Here is a 14206-nt window from a genome sequence, read left to right as displayed (position 1 = left end):
CCCCTCTGGCCTGGCCCTGCTGGAGCAGCGGATGCAGGTGGGGCTGCTAGCTAGGGGCTGGGCCTTTGCCCTCTCTTCTCTAACTGACTCTGACGGAAGCTGCCCCAGGATAGACTCCCACGTCGTTTTGGCCTCCAGGACCTCAGCAACTGAGCCATCTGAACCCGGGTATTTCTGAACACTTTTTAGCCACATTGGTATTTTCTTAAGGAAAACTTATGCAAAAAGCCAGAATATAGAATACAAACTGATGAACTGAATTCTTGAACAGAATGACAAAGTGGGCCATGGACCTGCAGAGGCCCCAAGGAATGAGCTCTTAAAAGCCTGAGCCAGAGAGAGTGACCTCCATCTGTAGCCTCAGTCACTGTCCAGGGGGCTACCAGGGGGCCAGCCAGGCTGTGGGTGGAGGCGGTGACAGAATGTTTGCTGAGGAACTTTTAAAAGTATCCAATGTTTTCAAGTCATTGTAAATCAGACCTTTTGGCTTTGGCCCTAAAAATAGACACTATGAAGAACAAAGGAACTGTGGTGTTAAAAGTAGGAAAGCCCAGGCCACCAGCAAAGAGTCTGTGTCCTCTTAGAACACCAGAGACTCCTGGGCCAGCCCGTGTGCCAGTTCATGGAGCTATTTGGAGCACTCTGAGCTGGGAAATGAGAGTAACTATCTTTGTTTTTAAAAGTATCAAGATAACAGCTATTATTTCTCTAGAACTTACTGTATCTGGAACCAGGCTAGAAACTTTAGTCCTCATTTCAACCTGTTTTATATATGAGAAAAGTGAGGTTCAGAGAGGTTAAGTCACTTGCCCAGGATCACACAGAAAATCAGGGGTGGAGTTAGCATTCAAACCCGAATCTGTTGGGGTTTAGAACCTGTCTCATAATGCTGTGTGTCCTGGCTCTCTGGATTTGGGGCAAAGCTGAGCAACCTCAGGCAAACTTTCACTGTCTCTGTGCCTATGTCTCTTGCATAAAAAGGGAGTGGGACAGGAATTTAGGTGTCCCTTCCTCTGTCCCCTACTCAGAGTCCATCAGGATCTTTTCTCCAAGTCTTTCTCAGTGTTTGTCACCTGGGGAAAGAGGAAGAGCAGACACTTCCGGGAGGCAGGAGGAATGAGGAGGGATGAGGGGCACCTGAAAGCACAAACCGCTGCTGAGGCAGGACGTTCCTCGGCCACAGAAGCAGAAGCGCACGTTCCCATTCAGTCCCTCCCTGGAGGGTTCCTTGGCACCTCTCCCCAGCACCCAGTGCCCGGCCCCTGAGCTCCAGTGTCGCTCGGCAGGGAAGTGCGTCTCTCAGCTGCGCTCAGTTCCCGGTCACCTTTCCTGGGACCTCGCCCTGCGCACCTGGGAATGGGGTCTGTGTCCTCTGGTGCTACAGTGGGGGTCCCACCGCTGCCCGCTGGCTGCCTTGGCAAAATGCTTGTCACCCGCGTCTGGGCCGACCCAGCATGCCTCAGGGTTTGGGGTTCTCCTGTCAGAGCCACCACCAGGGGCCGCAGGGCATCAGTGCTTGGGGGGTGCGTCAGGTCCCCACCATTCCAGTCACCGCTTGCCTGCAAGCTGCCCAGAGAGGGAGGTGCCCTTGGCCCCTTTCCCTGACCTTTCACCTCACCAGTTCAGAGTCAGGAGGGAGTGTGGGACACACAGAGGCAGAAGTGACAGCTCAGGCCCCGATGGGGGTTGGGATTAGGGAGGTATGTGTGTGGGGTTCTGGGGACCTGCTATGCCCTCAGCTTACCTCTCGGTCTTCAGTGACCGTCTGGTGGTCTCAGCAGGTTTTGGTGATCTCCCTGATTGCGTTGACGAGGCACCCAGTAGGGCCAGGGTACCCAGGTCAACAGTCAGTCCTGATCCCAAGCCCTCTGAACTACTTCTGTGGCCTGGAAGGGACTAATTAAATGGTTCTCTCCCTTAGCCTTTCTGTCCCCAACTGTCATGAGTTCGTGGTCACATCTGTCCGAGAGAGCCACACCCCACCACCCATAAGGATCCATCAGCAAATCCTGACATTACCAGATCCCTGTCTGAGCCCCTGGGGTGTCTTCTGCAGGGACAAACACACTCCTCCTGTGTTGCCTTCTCCACCCACACCCATGGCCCCTGCAGCAGCAGCAGGGCCCGTGACCCTCCTGGCCCGCATCCCAAATCCTCCCCAGGCCCTCCTGCCCTGCGGTGCTGCTGCCCTCACCTCCCGTGAAGCCCCCCAGGTCTTTCTCCCCAGCAGGGCTGGCCTCCTTCTAGTCTCACAACAGACCAGCTCTTCTCCCAGGGCCTTTCCCCTGGGTGGGGGTCTCCCCCTGCCTCCTCAGGAAGCCTGACCACCTGTGTAGCATGGTACCCCCTCCCAGTCTTCCCTGTCTCCTGCTTTGTTTACTTTGCCACTCAGGTCACCATCACGGATGGACTCTGCAGGCTGCGGGTGCCCCTCCCCAAGGCCTGGGAATTTGGCCTCTTACTCATTACTATGTACACACAGTGCTGGGCCAATAATAAATGCTTGGGAGATATTTGGTAAATGGATGAATAAATAAATAGTGCACCTGGCTGCATACAGCAGGTGCTTAACAATTGGGAGAACTGGGCAGGGAGAAGGTGAGAAAAGAGAGTTGAGTTCCTGCTTCCAGGCGGGGGGTGGGGAGAAAGGTAGTCAAGGAAATCCCTTCTGCCATCCCTGATAAGGGCCCCAGAGACTGCTGGGAGGAGCCAGGTGGGTGCACTAGGTGGAAGGGAGACAGGACCCTGTTTCTGATCTCAGCTCCCAGACCAGGCACCTGGGGCCAGCCAAGACCAGAGCTTGGAGCAGCCCATCAGGCTGACACATGGGGAATGTTGAGGAAGTTCTGTGTCCAGCCAGATCCCCAGACAAACCCTCTTTTTGGTACCAGAGATTGAACCTGGGGTTGCTTTACCACTGAGTCACATCCCTATCCCTTTTTATGTTTTGTTTAGAGACAGGGTCTTGCTGAGTTGCTCAGGGCCTCACTAAGTTGCTGAGGCTGGCTTTGAACTCATGATCCTCCTGCCTCAGCCTCCCAAGTGGCTAGGATAATGGGCGTGCACATTGTACCTGGATTCCCCTGACCAACTCTTAACCACTCTGATCTCAAATCTCTCCTTCCTCTCTTGCGTGGATGGACGTGTGACTTCCTGGAAGTGCCACCCTGGCTATGTGTGCTCTGCTTGTCTTCTCTGGCCTGGTCATGCAGGACTGGAAGCCCCTTCCCTATGTCCCCTCTACCACCAGGGCTTCCCTCTGTCCCCCAGCCTGGGATCACCTGGTTTATGAGAGAGTTTAATCCAGTCTCTGACCCTCTAGAGGCCAACTTTGCTCAGGTGAGGAGGACCTGCCAGAGGACCTGCAGAGGGACTGGACACTTGAATCCTGAGACCTGCCATCAAACTGCTCCTCTGGTTTGTCAACCTGAGAACAGACCCAAAATCTAGCCAAGGAGGAAGCCATGCTTGCTTCTGGCCTTCACTTCTCCTTTCCTTTGTGGCAAAGGAACCCCGACTCCCTAAGAGAGACATCTTCTAGCTCCATGCAAACATTCTTCACTGACCTTCCTGACAATCCGGGGGGAAGGCCTCCCTGTCCCACTGTGCAGAGGAGGAGACCCAGGCTCCTATAGGCCAAAGGCTGTGGTAGGCCACCCCTGGACAGCACAGGTTGTGTCCGCAACCTGCACAGCTGTTAATTAAAAAACCTGGCTAGGGGAAATGGGGGATTAGAAAAGACAAACAGACATGCATAGAGAGAAGAAGCTGGAACCAGTGGGCATTACACTCTGATAGAGATACAATGACCAGAGCTAGCTCAGCACGTTTATTGTATAGGTTTTAACATCAAAAGGATTTTTTTGGATGAGAAAGTTTTTTTCAAAGCACACAGGATGAAGGATGAACTTCTGGGCGGCCCAATTACAATGATCAACTTGTGCTCATAATTCTTTTTTACCCCCCAGCAGCTGGGGCCCAAATTCAGGGTCAAGATGATAGTCCCACTGCAAGCATGGACCCTCCTTTGAATAGGGTGTCACCATAGCCATTGGGCAGTCTCAATCCGTGCCTTTGCACATGAAGTTCTGTTGCTGGACAATTAGAGACTGTAATTCCAATCACTGCTCCCAACAAGCACGGAAGCATTCAGGGAACTGACAGCCTAGGTGGGGCCATCAGGAGGTGGTCTTGTACTTCAGGGAGATTGTGAACCAGGAGGCTGTGAGGGGCCTGGCTCAGCCCTGGGCTTCCAGGAGGAGGATGTTGCCCTGGAGGAGGAGGAGAAACTGGGCAGAGGAAGAGTGTTCAGGCCACGGGAGTGAGGTGGGAGCGCAGTCAAGTGGGAAATCCATGTTTGATGGGGTGAGGAGGGTTAGGGGAGGAGGAGAGAGGTGACAGGGGCAGAGGAGGAAGCCAGGACCTTTGCCATGCAGGACCTTGGGAGTCACAGCTGGGAAGTGGAGCTGACTCCAGGCCCTCCTACAGGTGGGCCAGGCTAGGGTGTGAGTTTGGAAAAAGTCACCTCATTGGCTGGAGAGTGGAGTGGCAAGCCAGGAGTCAGGGAGGTCCCATGGAGGCTTCTGCCAGTACGGGTGTTGGGGGCTGGGGACGCGTCTCAGTGGTAGAATGCCTGCCCAGAATGTGCAAGGCCCTGGGTTCAATACCCAGCACCTTCCCCCCAAATAGAGCCCAGGAGGGGTGTTGGGCCTGGATCAAGGTGGGGGTCGGGGTGGAGAAATTGGTGGTTTAAAGGGCATTCCAGGGGGCTCCCTGCCCTCAACCACACCGCAGCACCCCAAATGGGAAACTCCAGTTCTGGCTTTGGCATCTGTGAAAATGCTGGTGCCCTGACATTGGGTCCCATGGACACAGTTTAGGGACAGTCAGAAAGTTCACGAGCAGCAAACTGCAGATTCCCTGGGGGCTCATCTGGCTTTTATCCAACTATGACCCAAGTGGACGTCCAGTGTCCTCAACAGGCTACGCTGTTTTCATGCCTCCAACCCCCTACCCCAGCTGTTCCATCTGGATCATTGCATTGCGAGGCCAGGGGTGAACACCTCTGTGGAAGCGGCCCAGACTCCTGGACCAGCCCCTCACCCCCAGGGAAAGGGGCTCCCTGCCGCTGTGTGCTCCTCCTGGCACCTGGGCCACATCATTCCACGGCTCGGCACATTGTACTTCAGTTCCACAGGGTTTTTCTGGTGCCAGAGCAGTGCTGGCTGCTGACCCTCAGGGGCACAGTTTAGGTGAAGGGTTGAGACACTTTGGGGACACTCATCGGCCTAAGCATGTCCAGGGCAGAGGGCAGGACATAATCTGACCTGAGGATCCTGGCGCTGTTAGGGCGTTGGCACCTCACACTGTCTGGAACAGTAGCCGTGAAATCCTGCTTTACAGATGGGGAGATTGAGGCACAAGCGGTTCAGCATCGCATCCCCACCCAAATGCCGGGGGCTGACTTCAGAGTCTGTGTTAACTGCTGCCCCTTGAGCTCCTCTTGGGAAGGGAGGGAAGCCCTAGCGGCCTGACTGTATCAAAGGGCTCTGGAGTCTCCTTGGGTCCAATCTAAATCCCAGCTCTGCCACCGGCTGGCTCTGTGACCCCGGGCAGGTTATGGCTGTTTGAGAGCCAGCTTCTTCATCTGTAAAAGGGGATTAACTCACTATTTCTCAGGGCCATTATCAGGACGAAATGAGGTGATGCATGTGACATGCAAGCCGCGCCTGGCGTGTATCCAGTGCTCAATAAACGGCAGCTGGCCCTGCTATTGTTAGCTGCGAACCATCCGCCCATCCCTAGACTCGCGTACTAACAGGTGCATACATTTGTTGAATGAACATACGAATGACTAATAGAGTTTAGTTAACAGTAACTAATTATTGAGTACCTACTATGTGCTGGGCCCTGGGGCCCTCTTGGGGCATCAACTATCGTCCATCATGGCTCCCAGGGCCTCCCCTTGGCCTCTCTTCCTGCAGCCCTTTATCTACTCCCTTGCTGAGAGTTCAGCTGCTCCGGACAGAGCAAGAGCCCTGCACTCAGATTCTTCCCTCTGGGTCTTTGCTGCCAAGAGTGTCCCTCCGTGGTGATGGCTTCCTGGGCCTCCACCAATGACCCTCTCACAGCTTTGGCTAAACATTGAATTTCATGAGGCCATAGATGGGTCAACCTGAAACAGACCCAACGACACCAGGGCTTCAAGGCGCTCTCTGTGCAGAAATCAGAAACAAAAACTGGAGTTTCTGCCACAGTGAGAGAGGAAGGAGAACGACATGGGGCATAACTGGGAGTTTCTCCACAGAAGCAGCCACTTGCTGGGAAATCTGAAGGCTTTGTCTGTGGTCATGCTCAGGGCCCCTGTGACTGTGCTGAGACCATTATAAAGTTAGACAGGCGCGTGGGACACATGTGTCTGTGTGTACAAGTGTCCCGTTTCTCAAGAGGGCAGAAGCAGTGTACCAGATGTGTTGAGCTGCAGGGCATGGGGTACTCAGCTGAAGGAGGGGCCTTGACAGTATCACATCTACATCTGAAACCAGAGACCAAGGCAGGCTGGCCCAGGATTGGTTTGGTATCACCAACCAAAGATCTCGGGGTCCCTGGACGCTTCCACCTGTCACCCCAGCATGTTGGAGAGGCCCCCCTTCAAGCTTTCAGGATGCTGCAGTAACTCCCAGCATCCCCTCCTCAAAGGAGAGTACCCTAACAGGAAACAAGGGGAGGAGCTTTTTTTTTTTTTTTGGTGCAGGGGACTGAACGCAGGGGCACTCTATCGCCAAGCTAAACCCCCATCTCTTTATTTATTTATTTATTTGAGACAGGGTCTCACTAAGTTGCTGTGGCTGGCCTGCAACTGGTAATCCTCCTCCTCAGCCTCCCAAGTTGCTGGAATTTCACGTGTGCACTACCGTACCTGGGGGGCAGGGCTTTTCATTCTCACTCCTCTCTCTTATCAGGACTGACAATCTCTCCCTGAAGTCCACAGTTGACTTTCCCAATTTATTCCTAGACTGGGCATGCAGGCACTCAAGCAAGGGCAAGATTTGCTACTAAGGCCAGCTATAGTGATCTGTAGAACTAGTTGCTCCCAACGAAAAGTGCCCTTCATAGGAAGCCAACTGTGCGACAGGTGAGCCTATTAACATTGTGTTAATTAATTCTCATGGCCATCTAGGTAGTATGGAAAACCAAGGCCTTGAACTTGGGACTTAAGATTTCTGAAAGGGTATGTAAAACCTGTCTTGGCTGGATCTTGATAAAGATGGGAACCAGGCAGGCCAGCGGGACCCATATCTGTTCAAGGGTGCCCTCCATGTGCCCTTGTGTGCTTGGCACACACCTTCATTCTCACCTCAGCTCTGACAGGCAGGTCGGTGTCCATCCCAGGATGTCCTCATCCTCCCTGGACCTGCTTATGTTACTTTATGTGACAAAAGGTTGTTTGACAGTTGACCATAGAACAAGGAGAGGGCGTTGGATTACCCAGGTGGGCCTAGTGTAATCCCAAGACTCGTTAAAAGTGGAAGAGGTTCATAGAAGAGGAGGAGAGGGTCAGAGTGGCTCGAGGTGAGATGGACTGTACCTGATAGGGCTGCTTTGAAGATGCAGGAGGGAGGCCGTGGGCCAAGGAGCATATGAGTTGGTAGAGACTGGAAAGGACAAGGAAATGGGTATAACCCCCCAAATACAGAGAGAAACATGGCTCTGTGGGTGCCTTGACAGTAGCCCAGTTAGGGTTAGGGTTAGTTGTGTTGTTTTAAGCCACTACATTTATAATGAACAGCCGCAGAAAGCCATGAAGTGGCCGGGCCAGCCTGACAGGTGCCAGGCCATTTGCCCATAGAATAGTGCTCTCAGTCCTGGCTCAGCCATTAGAACCCCTGGGAGCTTTTAAAAATCATTTTTATTATTGAATGGATTAGTATCCATGTGATAAATTATTGAATCGAGAGCTACTACCTTAGCATTCCTTACTATGTGATAAAATGCATCACAGAAAGTATATAATACACATATGTATATTTATATGTATTATACTGCATTGATATAATACAAGTATATTAATTATAATTAATGTCATATTAATAATTAACATTATATTAATTAATTATGATAATATTGTATATTTATATGTATACATACATATAGTCCTAAAACGTGGTTGAAACAGTTCTGATACTGTGATAATTAAAAATGTGGTTGGTGCTCATCAGTATTATGCGGTGAGTTTATATCTTCTGTCTGCTTAAAAGCAGCTTTCCTGCTTCATGGAGACAGTAGTTACCACCGGCTTTCCCTTCCCCAGGCACATGCTTCATTTCCATCAGTACCACTGGTTGATTGGAAGCGATTTGCTGGGGGCTCAGGATGGCTGTTCTTGAGACAGTATCTGAACTGCTGGGGATTGTGATGATTCACCATCTTTGGAATGCTCTCTTTTATCCTCTCTTCCTGAGAATCACTAATGTAGAAGGCAGAAATATAGTCGAGGAACAAACAGCCTATTTCCTTGGTAAGACAGCTTGTTCACTTTAGACTATTTCCCCAATAGTGTGAGGACATCTATTGTTGGTGCAGTGGAGAGCTTGCCATGAAAATATGACACTTAATTTGTTTACACCAGGTATGGTGGTGCATGACAGTAATCCCAGCCACCCAGGAGGCTGAGGCAGGAGGATGACAAGTTTGAGGCCAGCCTGGGCAATTTAGTGAGGCTCTAAGCAATTTAGTGAGACCCTGTCTCAAAATAAAAAGTAAAAAGGGCTGGGGATGTGGCTCAATGGTTAAGCACCCCTGTGTCCAAACCCTAATAGCCCCACAAAAAAGTTATTCACAAAAAATATTAAGCTATGATATCTTCTTTCAGAACAAGGGAAATGTTAAGTGCGAATGCTTTATCTGGGGAAAGAAGCCAGTGAAATAAATGATACACTGTACAAGTATCCCACAGCCTATTGATTGCTTATATTTATCCCTTGATCCAAGATCTTCCTTTTGAAGAAGTATTGGACACATCTCATTCTTTGCCCCTGAATATTTGTAGTTGTTTATTGCATATTCATGTTGAAACACCCTTACTTATTGTGTATTTGTTTAAGAAATATATGATTGATTTTTCAAAAAAAGGTAACTGGGGCCATTGTAGCTCAGTGGTAGAACGCTTGCCTAGCACATGTGAGGCCCTGGGTCTGCACCACATATATAAATAAATAAACAAACAAATAAATAAAGGTATTGTGTCCATCTACAACTATATACACACACACACACATTCATATATATATTCCTATACTTGTATATGGCCTTGGTAACCAAGCTTATGCCTTATGGGGTAGGTCTGAGGATTAAATGAGATAATGCATGGGAAGAATACAGCTGGTAACGAGGTACAGAAAAGAACTCCATAAATGGCGTCCTTTATTCATAGAAGAGCAATCTGTCTCTCACCTGGCTAACAAATCTTCACAGTGCACTCTGCTGGTGAATCTTGGGAAAGACAGGCTCAAGCCCAGGGCAGGAGGGAGTTGGTGAGCCCTTTGACCTGGCATTTCCACATTTTGGAATTTTCTTTCTCCATAGTTTTGTACACAGAAGCTGCCCTTTCACACAACCATCTGTAATAGCAAAACACTGGGGACACCCACATGTCTATCCCAACAAACTATCTCCAAAATCTACTGTTAAATGGAAAAAAAAATGTGGACAGGTAAGCAGGCTGCCATTTGCCAGAGAATCATTACAGTAGATGCCAGGGGTGACAAAATCAGCATTAACTTATGTGCCACTAATAAAGAAAGACCACTTTGAGAGCTCGTCTACTTATATAGACATTAAATTATATCATATGTCACTTTTAGGCATAGGTGACAAGGAAACATATAGGCAAAATAAATGTTATGGTTTTCAGTGATGTCGGGCCTGCCTGGTCACATGATGCATCTGATTTTAGAGGTGTTAAAATGTGGAAAAACAACATAGCTTTAGACTAGACATAGAGTATTGATTTATATTTAGGAACTCTAGAAGGACACCCAGGAAATTTATGGTGGGGAGGGAGGGTAGGGGACTTCTCATGCAGGAGAAGAGGCAAAGGGAGAACTTTGTGAATATTATTACATTGTGAATTTGAATCTTGTGAATATATTGCCTGTCTTAAAATAATTTTTAATAAAAGCCATTCCTATGCTAGAGTCAAGATTTTGAACTTCATTTAGAGGCACAGTTTCTCCTGATCCATGAGGGCCAGGGTTGCAGGAGTAGGAAAAACTAAAGGCAGGGGTAGGGAAGGACCTGCTGGCTTCCCTGTGGCCAGGACGGATGCTCCAAGCCTGCCTCTGGGAGCATTTGTGGGCTCTTCAGTTCTTGGTCCACTGTGGGGGATCTCCCCCGTACTTCCCTAGAGGAGGCCAAGTGCGCGTCTCTGACTACTTGCTTGCTTCTGTCTCAGTCCTGGAGTAAGACATCCATCCTCCACCCAGGTCCTTCTGTCCCTGCAGGGAGGGACTCAAGGCAGTCCATCCAGCTGGCTCTGCAGACCCCCCTCCAGCCCACTGGAGATGTTGTGTGTCCCCGGGCCCTGTAGACTCTCGGGGTCTAGGCTCCCCAGTTCTTTTTGTTCCAGCAGCCTCTTCCATTTGAGTTGGCTGGGCATGAGGCAGCGGTCTGGTACCTTTGTAACCCCTAAGGGAAGTAAAGCCTGCTCCCCGTTTTCTGTGGACTCAGTGCCCTTCAGCAGCTTCCTTCAAAGAAAACTCTTCTCTGACCTACAACCCCACCCTTTGCATTTTGTGTGAGGCAAGAGCCAGAGTCACACAGTTGCTTTTCGACGTCTTTGTAAGCCCTGTGTGGGCGGCGTCTCACCTTGGACTGTAGGGATGCTGGGCCTCCTCTTTTCTCAGGGCCTCAGTCAAACTGAGAAGGAAATAGTTCTATCTTAGTATACTGTCACATGGGTGGTCAGGTTAGGAACTTTCCAGGGTCCCATAATCAGTACCCAGCAGTCTGCTGAGCCTGACCTTTACCCGCTGCATGAGGTTTGCACAGAACCTGGTTTAAAATAAGCTTGTAGCTGGGAATGGTGGCACATCCCTGTAGTTCCAGCTACTGGGGAGGTTGAGGCAGGAGGATCACTTGAGCCCAGGGGTTGAGACCAGCCCTGGCAACATAGTGAGACCCTGTCTTCAAAAATAAATAATAAAATAAGCTCCTGTCAGAGAGCATGAGGATGGAGTTAAACAGCTCTTAGATGGAATTTCAGTTCTGTCATTTATTAGTGGCATGTTGTTGACAAAGTTTCTCCTCTTTGATTCTCAGTTCATTTATCTGATGTATAGGGTGATTGCTATCTATAAGACATTTGGTTTCCTCTGTGAAATGTCAATAAAAATGGTCATTTATGGAGATACACATTGTGATCCCAGTGTCTTGGGAGTCTAAGGCAGGAGGATTGTAAGTTTGAGGTCAGCCTTGGCAAGTTAGCAAAATACCCTGTTTCTAAAAAATAAGAAAAGGGCTGGGGATGTAGCTCAGTGCGGAGTGCCCCAGGTTCTATTTCCAGTACTGAAAGAAAGAAAGAAAGAAAAAGAGGCAGGCGGATAAAAGCAATTGCCACACAGGAGGGTCAAGACTTAATAAGATCATGCTTGATAAAGTGTTCCCAGTGCCTGGCAAGAGCTCATTCAATGGCAAGTATTATTTACACTTATAAAATTCCTGTTGTCCTGGGCATAGTGGCGCATGCCTGTAAGAGGCTCGGAAGGCTGAGGCAGGAGGATCATGAGTTCAAAGCCAGCCTCAGCAACTTAGTGAAGCTCTAAGCAACTTAGTGAGATCCTCTCTCAAAATAAAACATAAAAAGGGCTGGGGATGTAGCTCTGTGCTTAAGTACTCCTGGATTCAATACCTGATACCAAAAGGAGGAAAAAAAGAAAGAAAAAAAGCACAAATTCCTGCCTGGGTGGCTTAGTTTCCAGAGGTGAGCCACAGGACACACACGAATGGAAAATGTACACTGCACCAGATGGGGAGGCTAACCAGGGAAATAAAACAAGACACAGGGAAAGTGGGTGGGGGTCAGGGACTGGGTCCTTAGGCTCTTTGAGTCTTAGAAGTTTCCAGGGAAAACAGGAAGCTCCTAAGGGCTGTAGAGAAAAGGGTGGGCATGAGGACTATGGAGGGCAGGGGCAGAGGCAGGGCAGGGGAGAGATGAGGAGGATACCATAGGGTAGGAGTGAGACATAGAGGGTGGCCCAGGGGAGGAACTGGCTGGGTTTGGTACAGATTTGAAGCTGCCCCTAGAGCACTTGCCAATGGGATGTGGTGAGAGGTTTGAGGCCACTGAAACAGAGTGGCAAGGTCCATGATCCGAGGGCAGGGTTTTTTTTACTCTGCTTCTCTGGCCTGGCCTGAGAGGAGTTTGGCCAGGAAGAGGGGACTGGGAGGCCACAGCAGCATACCAGACACAGGAATCAAGCACATTGGAAAACAGGAAGATCTCCTATTATCTGAGCCTCGGAGGGTGTCTGGAGGCAGCAGTTCCCTGGAGGTTGATTTAGAGGGAGCAGCAGGGAACCCACATGTCTTCACCAGCTGCATTTCTTGAATGAGCACCAGGTTACCTTGAAGGCCCTGGCAGGGAAGGATATGCTTTGTGCTATTGGTGGGCAAACAGGGCTGCTGGCCCTCTGGAAGGCACTCTGACGATGTCATCCAAAGCATGAAGACATGCCCCACAGGCCACTTCCTCCCAGGCTCTCTCCTGAGGAGGCAACCTGGTCTGTTGAGAGGGATGTTGGCAAGACCAAACAGCATCCGTCCCAGGGGACTAGTTTAGACTGCACTTGTTAGAGAATCTGCATTACAATACTTAACTTGCCCTTTCACTGGTGGATTTGGGGTGTCTTTCCACCGGGACACATCCCAGGTGTTACAATGCATGCTAGGCTGGGCCCATTAACACCAGGTGGTTCCCTTACTCACCAGCCATGTTGGGATGACCCTAAATGCTCCAGTGGAGAACAATGCCCCGAATTAAGAAGCCCTGGGACTAGTGGCTGAGGATCCCGAGAATCCCCTCTGGGTGAATGGACCTTTTCATCTCAGCCACCAGAACAGAAAACTGGGGGCTGGAAACTTCCTTCCCCAGCCTAGAATCAGATCAGTGCACTCTCTCTGGCCTTGGGCCAGATGGTGGCCTGTCTGGACCGCATCAGCTATAGACAGGGTGGGCTGCACTCACGTCCCAGGGCTGGGAGCAAATCCCAGAGCCCTCTGCAAACTACATAGGTAAGGCAGGGTGTAATTGGGTGTTTCAGGATCTCTTCTGATGGGTGCTAATTAATGAAGCAGAAACTCTCTGGAGGGCCTGAATGTAGGTAGGCAGGGCAGGGAGTGAGTCCTGAATGCCTGCACACAGGGCTGGGGTTAGAGCATGGGTTCTAGAGGCCGCTGGTGGCACCTCCCCACTCATACCTAGTCTGTGGTTTGGGCTTTAGGTTTGGCACCATAAGTGGGACCCTTGTCATATACCAAAGCACTCAGGATGGCTGCTGCGGTAATTCCCTCCAGGCAACCTGTTAGAAAGTATGAACTCCAATGTCCTCATTCTGGATTTTAATGGTCAAGGTGACAGTAATTTTCATGTTTCCAGATTTGCAGTTACCTTCGCCACTAGAGAGAACATCACGGTAGATGCTGTAGCCTGGGGAGGCCACTGTGTTTGGGAGATTTGGGATGGGAAGCACCAAACCAAGTTCCTTTTTCAGGACGGCCTTGGTTGAAACCATGAGCCCTCTGCAGCTCTGAGAATCTGGGTCTTTCCAGAAGCTCCTCTGCCTCCCTTCCTGTGGTTAATGCTGGTTCCTGGTGCAGGGAAGGGGCCAAGCAGGAAAGTGCCAGTGACTGATATTGACTGCTGTGGAGGGGGAGGGAGGCACATTATGACAAGGCTGGCAGATTCAGTCAGTGGAAAAAGGTCCCACCCAAGACCAGGTGTCCCTCCTCCCCACACTGGTGAGGAAGCAAAGTGACGGGGTGGAGGACCTTCACCAGGCCACAACCATTGCCCAAGTTGCTGCAAGTCGGAGGTCAGCAGGGCAGATGATCACTGTGGGTGAGACCTGCAGCCCAAAGTCACGTGCTGATGTTACACTTGTCCTCAAGATTTGCTTACTGAAGACTCTTGCAAACCAACATGGGGGTT

This window comes from Marmota flaviventris, chromosome 2 (genome assembly GCF_047511675.1).
Source record: "Marmota flaviventris isolate mMarFla1 chromosome 2, mMarFla1.hap1, whole genome shotgun sequence".
In the NCBI taxonomy this organism is placed as follows: domain Eukaryota; kingdom Metazoa; phylum Chordata; class Mammalia; order Rodentia; family Sciuridae; genus Marmota; species Marmota flaviventris.
This window is presented reverse-complemented; position numbering follows the sequence as displayed.